At 40.3% G+C, this 10,863-nt stretch overlaps 1 protein-coding gene and 1 pseudogene across 24 annotated transcripts in view; one reads left to right on the forward strand and one right to left on the reverse strand.

The window, feature by feature from the left end:
• The window catches only part of LOC144582171 (uncharacterized), a 131,678-nt gene that overhangs the window by 29,771 nt on the left and 91,044 nt on the right, over positions 1-10,863 (forward strand). The window contains exon 1 of one of the 24 annotated variants that reach the window (XR_013534362.1): positions 9,787-9,925. The exons of the other annotated variants lie outside the window; for them this stretch is intronic. The gene's annotated coding sequence lies outside the window, so the exon portion shown is untranslated. Of the gene's footprint in view, positions 1-9,786; positions 9,926-10,863 lie in introns of those variants that run through there. 24 annotated transcript variants of the gene reach the window in all.
• LOC144582172 (acyl-CoA-binding protein pseudogene) lies at positions 887-1,507 on the reverse strand (annotated as a pseudogene).

Below are 10,863 nucleotides of genomic sequence, written 5' to 3' on the forward strand. Positions count from 1 at the left end.
AGGGTACTAGCAAGGTTGTGTTCTGGTGAGGGCTTTCTTCTAGGCTGCAGACTGCTGTCTTCTCATTAAATCCTCACCTGGCAGAAGGAGAACCAGAGAGCTAACTGGGGTTACTTTAGGGCACTAGTCCCTTTCATGAGGGCTCCATCCTCATGATCTAATCACTTTCCAAAGGCCTCACCTCCTAATACCATCACATTTGAAGATAGGATTTGAACATATAAGTTTTGGGGGAAATGTAAGCATTCAGTTCATTGTAGTGTCTAAGAACATCATAGCCCCACCCACTTGATGCCCACTCCCCATGTGCCAGTAGGAAGTTCAAAGAATTCTGAAATGTCTAAACAGAACCCTTAAAAAAAATGAAAAACCATTAAACCATTAAAACTATTGCTCTAGCCAAAGCTGTCTCTTCCTGAATATGGTTTACAAATTCCAATTCCATGTTTGCTCATTCCCTAAGTTGTTGTTTTCTACTCTTTGCCCTTCCAATACCCACAGTGAAAGTGGAAGGAAATTCAGATATTATCTGGAATAATGTTAATAATGCTGGGGTGTGTCAGGTTTACACTGGGATGATCATGAAAATGCCCATCTTTTACTTCGTATTCAAGATTCCTAGAAAGCAAAGGTTATGACTACTTAGTGAATTTCTTAAGATCTTGCAATGTGCATGCAAATACATAATAAATACAACAAATGATCTTGCGTTCAGGCTCCTGTTAACTGGAATGTCCTATTGTTACTCCATGCTTCTATAATAATGGATCTCAGAAACTTGAGGTTGCTCCTTAATTATCCAAAACCTGTGTTCATTATAATTTTTTTAAGTCACAAATACACTTTTAACTGATCTCAGAAAACTACTCAAGGAAGGTCAGTAATCATTTCAGCACCTAATCTGTTTGAGTTCTGTGGTGAGCAGCCTTGAGGAGCTGGGTTAACTCGTTATTTTCCCTAATTCGCGTCTTCAGTATTGGAAAAAACAAGGCATTGTCTCAGCTTAGGATAAATGCATGGCTGGCAATCAAATCCAGTCTCTTACATTTCGTGTTTTTTTCTTTAGCTCTTCTACTTTGTTGACATAAGCTTTCATGGCATCTTCCTTGGTAGTCCCTTTCAGCTCATTCCAGGCATCCCACCTGGCCTTGCCCTTGAAGTCCAACATCCCAAGTATTTAGGTAGCCCACAGTTGCTTGTTTGTAGTGGCCATAGATGAACAGCATCTCATCATCCCCTGGCTTGGTCTTAAGGTGCTTAACATCTTCCACAGCTTTCTCAGACTCAGCCTGAGACATCCTGGCCAGCTTGCACGGACTCCAGGGAGCCCATGAAGGAGGAGAGGAGCAGGAAGCAATCATCACAGTTAAAAAATTAAATATATATACTCTAATTCTTTTAAAGATGCACTATAAATACGTATATATGGTACTATTTTCTTTTAAACTGGTAACAGGTTCCTTAAAATTTGTTGATGGTTTTCTTTCTCTGATGATGGAGAGGTCAGCTTATCTTTGGAGCTGGCTTCTTTTCCAGGGCGGATGGGGGAATCCCAAAATAGTCCCCTGTGTGATATAAATGTAAAGGAAATAATTATCCATGTGAGTTGATAAGGAGAGATAATTGGATCTTTGTGGGATCTAGCCCCAGGGCTCTGGCCCTTTGAGTAGATGGAGTCTCATAGCCCTCCTCAAGTTAGTGTCCAATTTAGACTCCCACTCTCAAGGTCAGAGTTGTCAAATGGCCTAATGGGCCTCCAAAGCCCTGGTGGAGATGACCAGCAAAGACAATTAAATCCCAAGACAGTATTTGCGATAAGGGAGAAGAGCCTGCATTGACGACCCTAATTCAGTGTCAGGGCCTTAATCAGACAGAGGAAGCACTCATTCTGGACTTAGTGCACGGCTGATACTGAAACTTCCTTGGATCAGTACCTCCAGCTCTGTGGCTGTATCCAGAAAAGAATGATTGAAGTTGTGATTAGATTAGATATGGCTGATTCCTAGAGGACTTGAAATCTAGGCTATATGTCTTCTGGAACACCCAATGGTTGATTCTGTGAAGAGGTAGTTCCCCAAGAAAAATACTGGTTATTTTACCAGCAAAAAAAGGCAAATGAATAGCAAAACAAAAACAACTGATACACCATAAATACTAAAAACAGTTTTCCCCCTTTATAAAAGGTAAGGAAATCCCTATGCCTTTCTCAAGTTCAAGAATGATTATAACCATGCTTCCATTTCCAAAAGAAGGAAACTGTACCCATAGTGACTATATAGAGAAAGAAACACAAGGCTGAGAGTCATAGCTGGGCTGACTGCCTGCGCACACCCAGCTGTTCTCTTAAAATTGCAAAGCCCATGGAAGTTCAAGGCTCTGTTGTTTTGGCCCAAATTACATATTTCAACACTTTTATTGTTTGCTTTTGATGTCTGAGTTAGTAATTTTAATGCAAAAAGGACCATCTGGGAAAAACATTTTTTTGTGTCTCATGTGGGTTCTTTATGGACGAGCAAAAATGCTCATTATTTAAGCAAAAATGTTTTTAATGTGGGGCTGCAAGGATGTTGTGAATAAGGAGTTACATCATTCTGCTATCCGCTTCTATACCCAGAAAAACAGAAACACACGACTTTGTATTCATGAGGAAAGGGTGGAGATCACTGCAAGCAATGTGTTTTAGAATTTGCCCCAAAAATTACTCTAGAATACATTCTTTGTTATTAAGCTTTGTTATAGCCTAAGGAAAAAAATGCTTCAGCAAACTTTTTCAAATGATCTTTCATAAAATTATATTTCTTAATATATTTTTAAATCAAGAAAGCCACAAATACAATATTAACTGGGAAAGGAAATTTTAAAAAAACAATTCTTGAAAATAACAGATTGGCATAATCAAATTAGGTGAGTTCTGGTGATTACTGAGAAATAAAACAACTGGATTCAATAAATCTTAAAGCACTTAACCATGTAATAAAGCACAGAGAGATAGAAGAAAATGTGTAAATTTGAAGTCTCATCTAATTTAAAGTCACAAAAATGAGACTCACACAAAATAGCCTTCCTGGGCAGAAATGAATACATCAACACTGCAGGCTATGACAGTGTAGTGCCTATTAACCCATTGTGGATAAACAATTAAAAAGCTTGATTACCAAATGTAAGATAATGTGAACTAGCACTCTTCAAAAGAGTCTGGGTATATCAGAGTACGTGCAAACTTGCCCTAAGAGACTTTAGTTGGGTGTGGAGTGGCTTTAGAGAATCCAGTTTCTTCAGTGAATTAAGGCAAGAACAGAAAACCAAATACCGCATGTTCTCACTTATAAGTGGGAGCTAAGCGTTGGATACTCATGGACATAAACATGGGAATAGGCACTGGAGACTACTAGGGGGTGGGGGGAGGGAGGCAAGAGGCCGAAAGTCTACCTTCCGGGTACTATGCCCACTGCTTGAGCGATGGGATCATTCACACCCTAAACCTCAGCATCACACAATATGCCCATGTAAAAAACTTGCACATGTACCTGAATCTAAAATAAAAGCTGAACTTATTAAATATATATTTTTAAGAATCCAACTTCTTACCCTCCATATGTTCTCTTTCCTAAACATACCTGCCTACAGGATATCCCTCTGGTGGTTCTCCTCTTATCTCTCACTACTATCATTTTCATCCCAATGGACCCAAGAACAAACCCGTTACTCTTCCAGAATCCAACCACATGCATTTTTCCAGGGTGAAAAACCTCTCATCAAACCAAAGGCTTTAAAATGTCAAAACTGAAATATGACATATTGACAGAAAAAAAGAAAAGAAATCATCAGTAAGAAATACTGAAGGCACAGGTGCATTATTTCATACAAGTGACAAATCTATAAAATAATTTTATTATCAAAGTTTTTGATCTATTTATCATAGAACTATAATATTTAACTGTGAAAACCATGCTAAGTAGTTCCAATTGGTTAAGATGTGTGTTCTCTCTGCATCTTTATGATTCTCAGTGATAATGAGCTTGGTGATTTGTATTATTAACCTGCATCATACCCTGTCTTTCAGTTGCATATTTGCATGGTTTCAAGGAAGAAGTGACAAAAATGTCCATGTTCACTTGTGTCAAGTTTTCCAAAAAGACCATTTGCAAGAAAAATCATCTCTGTTTTACTTAATAGAGACACAAATCTCCTGCTCGCTGTCACTCCCCAGTCATTTTGTTTATTCATCTAGTTGACATTGTTTTGTGATACATAGTTTATTTAATGGCAATCATCAATTCACTTTTTGTAAACTCTACAATTACTAGGGACTCAATACCTTCTCTTTTCTTTGCTGTTAATTCCCAGCAAAGTAAACTGCACTCTTTAAAATAAAGCATGTACTTAGTTATGGGTGTATGACACCCCTCTGCCGCCTGTAGAGAGGGGACTGGTTCATAGTGAATCCTAGGCTTCTGATGTCCCTTGCTCACTATCTGTAAGTAATAAGCCTGCTTCATGAACTTGTATGTGAGTGTTCTTTCTCACTGGACTCAAACAACTTGGTAACCAGTGCACAGTGAACCTGCTTCACACTATTGACTTAAAACAATCATTTAACTCTCACAGTTCTATTGTTCAGGAATTCAAGCAGTGCTCAAAAGGGAAAGCTCATTTCTGCAGCATGTACATTGGTTGGAGAATCCATGATAGTTTTATACATGTCATGTTTCTCAAATGTTTGACAGAAGTGACTGGGACCTGGCTGATCCTCTCTCTCTCTCTCCCTTCATAGGCTCTTATACTCTGGGGCCTCTTTTCCTGCACATGCTCTCTCTTTACATGGATTCTTTATGTAGCTTCTTGTTTCCTCTCTGAGCTAAAAAAGAAGCTGTACAACATTAGAATATCTGGGCTCAAAAATCCAAGAATACGACTTCTGCTGCATTAAACTTGTCAAAAATATCACAAGTTCTGTGCAGATTCAAGGTGTGGGTAAACACACGTACTCTCTTGGTCAGAGAACTGGCAAGTGCACAAATACATCTTACTGACCATAGTTACATACAATCTTCCACAGTCTGCTCTCTGGCTACAAAAATCCACATAAAGTCAACTGCTCCAAAGACCCCTGAAGTCTCAACAAATTGTATCAAATTCAATGCCCAGTATCTCTTGATCTGCAATTGGGATCATATGGATGTGCATGAAATTTCATACATGCAGCTCCTTTTGATATGAACTATGAAGCAAAAACGCAAGTTATCTGTACCTCCATGCCCAGCAATATAGTGTTAAGACAGAACAGAATAACCACATTAGACACTCATTTATAACATGGAGAAATGAAGGCACATAGTAGTCAGCAGCCAATAGCAATTCTGTAATACAGCCAGGCTTATCTTATCAGTGTCCCCTAATCTGGAGGCAAGGAATGTTTCTTGATTTGGGTTCAGTTTTGCTATATAGAAATGATTAGCTAATTCATTGCTTCTAATAGCTTATATTTTTGTCTGCTGGGCTCTGGGCTCTACCCTCTGAATCATATTTCCTTTGTTACCAAGAAATTTTTCACGTTTGCCATCATGCAGCTGTCTTAGTCTACCTTTTGCAAAGCAAGTTGAGGGCTCAGAGAACAATGAAATGAAAAAATTACCTTTTTTCATTTTGCACCTTCCATGTACTTTTTAGTTTGAGCTGATATAAACCTTAAGAAATGTAATGTGCTTTCTGTGTATCAAAGTCTAAATCTGAAATCAAATAAATCAAATTATAAGTGAAAAAGTCACACATACAAATCTCTTCAAGACAAGCCCCTCTCTAATGCAGGCTTTGAGTCAGTGTTGTGGAACAATACTTTTAAAATTGTTACAAGCTGTTTTGTTTAGCTGAGAAGGTTGACAAGGCACTGAGTTAAATTAGGGTTCTTGTACTACACTGTTGATGTGATCTTTACGCTAAGGCTATGTCTTATTGACAATGTCCTGAATTCTATCTTTTTCCTGGGGCCCTTTCTCACTTTCAGAACATTTTTCTAACTCAAGAATGTGGAAAGAGAAAATATTTTATTTTACAACTTAGCAAGCCCTCGGTTGGAAATATTTTCTCTGAATTTGACTTGAAAATGGAATCATTCCTCTTTAGTCAATATCATTTTTGTAATGCCTTATAATATGTAAGTAATAAGAGGCTGTATTAGTTCATTTTCATGCTGCTATAAAGACATACTCAAGACGGGGCAATTTATAACAAAACAAAGAGGTTTAATGGACTTACAGTTCCATGTGGCTGGAGAGACCTCAAAATCATGGTGAAAGGTGAAAGGCATGACTCACATGACAGCAGACAAGAGAAGAGGGTGTATGCAGGGAAACTCCCATTTTCTAAAACCATCAGATCTCATGAGATATTCACTATCTAGAGAACAGCACAAGAAAGACCCACACTCATACTTCAATCACTTCCCACCAGGTTCCTCCCATGACGATGGGAATTGTGGGAGTTACAATCCAAGATGAGATTTTGGTAGGAACACAGCCAAAACATACCAACGTGTCCCTGGTCCCTCCCAAATCTCATTTCCTCACATTTCAAAATGAATCATGCCTTCCCAACAGTCCCCCAAAGTCTTAACTCATTGCAGCATTAACTCAAAAGTCCATAGTCCAAAGTTTCATCTAGGACAAAGCAAGTTCCTTCCACCTATGAGCCTGTAAAATCAAAAGCAAGTTAGTTTCTTTCTAGATACAATGGGGTACAGGCATTGGGTAAAAACAGCCATTCCAAATGAGACAAATTGGCCAAAACGAAGGGGCTATAGGCCCCATGCAAGTCTAAAATCTAGTGGGTCAGTCAAATCTTAAAGCTCCAAAATGATCTCCTTTGACTCCAGTCTCACATCCAGGTCACACTGATGCAAGAGGTAGGTTTCCATGGTCTTGGGAAGCTCCACCTCTGTGGCTTTGCAGGGTATAGTCCCCCTCCTGGCTGCCTTCATGCCTGGCATTGAGTGTCTGTGGTTTTTCTAGGTGCACGGTGCAAGCTGTGGGTGAATCTGGGGGATGGAAGATGGTGGCCCTCTTCTTACAGCTCAACTACACATTGCCACAGTCGGGACTCTGTGTGGGGGCTTCAACCACACATTTATCTTCCTCACTGCCCTAGCAGAGGTTCCCTCAGATCCCCACTCCTGCAGCAAACTTCTGCCTGAATATCTAGGTGTTTCCATACATCCTCTGAAATCTAGGCAGAGATTCCCAAACCCCAATTCTTGACTTCTGTGCATTGGCAGGCTCAACACCACATGGAAGCTGCCAGAACATGAGGCCTGCACCCTCGGAAGCCACAGCCTGAGCCATGGCCTAGGCTGCAATCAGCATGGGTACCTTGGGCCCCACCCATGAAACCACTTTTTCCTCCTAGCCCTCCAGGCCTCTGATGGAAGGGGCTGCCATGAAGACCTCTGACATGTCCTGGAGACATTTACCCCATTGTCTTGGGGATTAACATTCAGCTCCTAGTTACTTATGCAAATTTCTGCAGCCAGCTTGAATTTTCCCTCAGAAAATGGGGTTTTCTTTTCTATTGAATTGTCAGGCTACAAATGTTCTGAACTTTTATGCTCTGCTTCTCTTATAAAACTCAATGCTTTTAACAACACACAAGTCACCTTTTAAATGATGTGCTACTTAGAAATTTCTTCTGCCAGATACCCTAAATCATGTCTCTTAAGTTCAAAGTTTCATACCTCTCTAGGGCAGGGGCAAAATGCCACCAGTCTCTTTGCTAAAACATAATAAGAAACACCTTTGTTCCCATTCCTATAACAAGTTTCTTGTTTCCACCTGAGACCACCTCAGCAGGGACATTATTTTCCATGTTGCTATCAGCATTTTTGGCAAAGCTATTCAACAAGTCTCTAGAAAGTTCCAAATTTTCTCACATTTTCCTGTCTTCTTCTGAGCCTTCCAGACTGTTCCAACCTCTGCCTGTTACCCATTTCTAAAGTTGCTTTCACGTTTTTGGGTATCTTTTCAGCAGTGCCCCACTCTACTGGTACCAATTAGTCTGTTTTCATGCTGCTGATAAAGACATAACCAAGACTGGACAATTTACAACAAAATCCACATCCCGGGGCTTCCGCAGCGAGGTGGACATGTTTGTGGCCCAGGCCGTGCTACAGTTTCTCTGTTTAAAAAACAAAAGTAGCGCATCTGTGGTCTTCACGACGTACACCCAGAAGCACCCGTCCATCGAGGATGGCAGCCGCTGCTCAACTTCATGGAGCCGCTGCTCAACTTCATCTGGTTCCTGCGGCTGGCTGTGGATGGCGGAAAGCTAACGGTGTTCACCGTGCTATGTGAGCAGTACCAGCCATCCCTCCGGCGGGACCCTATGTACAACGAAGTACCTCGACTGCATAGGACAGCTGTTCTTCGGTGTCCCGCCCAAGCAGACATCTTCCTATGGAGGCCTGCTCAGCTTGCTGCGAGAGGGCAGGAACAGCTGCCGGAACCCTGCAGGTGGCCCTGTTGCCTGCATTTAGACGGCGCTGCAGCATCCACCCCTACCTGCCCCAGGACGTTACAGTGGAGTCACCGTGCATCACTGCACCTGCTGTGAACGCTGTCAGCCAGGGGATGCTCTTCCTACAGTTGTGTCCAGATGGGGAGGTGGGTGTGGACAGCGAGCAGCCCCTGCCTGGACCCACCTCCTGTGACTGCGTGTCTCCACCTGATTTGAAAAATGCCTTCCTCCCGTTAAAAAAAAAAAGTTTAATGAACTTAAAGTTCCACATGCCTGGGACAGCCTCACAATCCTGGTGGAAGGTGAATGTCTCATGGCAGCAGATGAGAGAAGAGAGCTTGTGCAAGGAAACTCCTGTCTTTAAAACCATCAGATCTCATGAGACTCACTATCATGAGAACAGCACAAGAAAGACCCGCCCCCATAATTCAATTACCTCCCATCAGGTTCCTCCCTCCACACGTGGGAATTGTGGGAGTTACAATTCAGGATGAGATTTGGGTGGGGACACAGATAAACCATATTGGAAGCCAATTGGCACATTCAGAATTCTGCCTGGAAACCTGCTTAGCCAGTTCCACAGACTCCTTAGGTATATTTTTTATCTTTATATTCTTGCACATAATAGTTTTGTCAAATGTTTCCCCACTATTTAATATTGGGCATTCTTCTCCAGTCTCCAATAATAATTTGCTTATTGCTCTTCTAACCTCCATAAATAGTCCCGTTGTTCTTCCAGTTTTTACCTTTAGTTCAGGGGCTGGCTGGGTCTCTTTCTCCATCCCTCCATAGTGTTTCATGCTTCAGAGGTTTTTTTTCTCTCCATGTAGCCACTCTCTCCAGGACAATAAGTGAACTTCCTTACATAGCAGCTGTTTTTCCCTCTGATCAAAAGCAGAGGCTATGTGACCATTGTAGGACTGGACCTAAAAGTCCTAGAATGTCATGTCTGCTGCATTCTACTGGTCAAAGCAAGTCCCAAGGTCAGACCAGATAAGAGTTTACCCTAATCTCTTGATTAGAGAAGCCACAAGTGAATATAATATGCAAAAAACTCTACAGTGGGTTGAATAGCGGCCCCTAAATAAATGCTTATGTCCTAATTACCAGAACCTGTGAATGTCACCTTACTTGGAAAGGGGTCTTTGCAAATGCAACTAAGTTAAAGGTCTTGAGATGAGGATATCATCCTGTCTTATCCAGGAGGGCCCTCATTCAATGACAAGTGTTCCTATAAAAGATACACAAAGCAGAGGCATACAAACGGAAGGAAAAACCATGTGAAGATTGAGGCATATGCAGTCACAAGCCAAGGAAAGCTGGCAGCTGTCAGATGCTGGAAGAGACAAGGAACAGAATCTCTTTTAGAGCCTCTGAAGGAAGCATTGATATCTTGATTTTGGACTTCTGGACTTGAACTGTGAGAGAATCAATTTGTGTTGTTTTAAGTCACCATGTTTGCAGTATTTGGTTATGGCAGTCACAGGAAACTAATATAGCACCTATATTTGAAGTAAATCTAATACATTATGCTTATATTATTTTTAATGTTCAGATACACAACATAAATAAGCTTTAAAAATTTGCTTCAGTCTACATAGATCAGATATATAGTATTTATTAATAATTTTAAGAAAAAATTTATTTTTGAAAATAATTTTTGAATAGACTGATTTTATAGGATAATGAATATAAGAAAAATAATTTCCATTTCATAAATAGTTTTCAAAACTATAAATGTTGTCCCATTGTAGATTTTAAATTGCATACTTACTATTCAAATAATTGTCTAATGCATTGCTTTCTGCAATGATGGAAATGCCCTATCCCTGCCCAATGTTGTAGCCACTAGACATGTGAATATTGAGAACTTGAAATACGATTTATGAGAGATTAAGTTTCAAATTTTATTTCATTCATTTACTTTAAATTTAGCCAAATGTGACTAGTGGCTACCATACTGGACAAGTGCTGGTCCAACAAATCCTTTTACAAGTTAGGTAGTAGTATCTCTTTTCTTTTAACAGAATTGAAGAGGAACATAATTATATTGGCCACTGATGGACTGAATTAGTCACAGCAACCACCCATGGCCACATGGCAAGAAACACATGGCATGCATTAGGTTAAAAGGTCAAGAAATGTGTAATAAATAAACTATTTACAAATGTGAGCAAGATATAAAGAAACCAAAGATAATGTAATACCCTGAGAATAGTAGCAAGAAGGTTGTCAATATCTTTGGGCCTAAAGGGATAAAAGGTAGCATTCACTAGGAGATAGTATAGACAGGGTTACCTTGAAAGGAGAGGTAATTTTTCAGGGAAGGAGCTGGGAGAATAAATAGCCTTGTCTTCT

The sequence above is a fragment of the Callithrix jacchus genome, chromosome 4 (genome assembly GCF_049354715.1).
Source record: "Callithrix jacchus isolate 240 chromosome 4, calJac240_pri, whole genome shotgun sequence".
Classification (NCBI taxonomy): domain Eukaryota; kingdom Metazoa; phylum Chordata; class Mammalia; order Primates; family Cebidae; genus Callithrix; species Callithrix jacchus.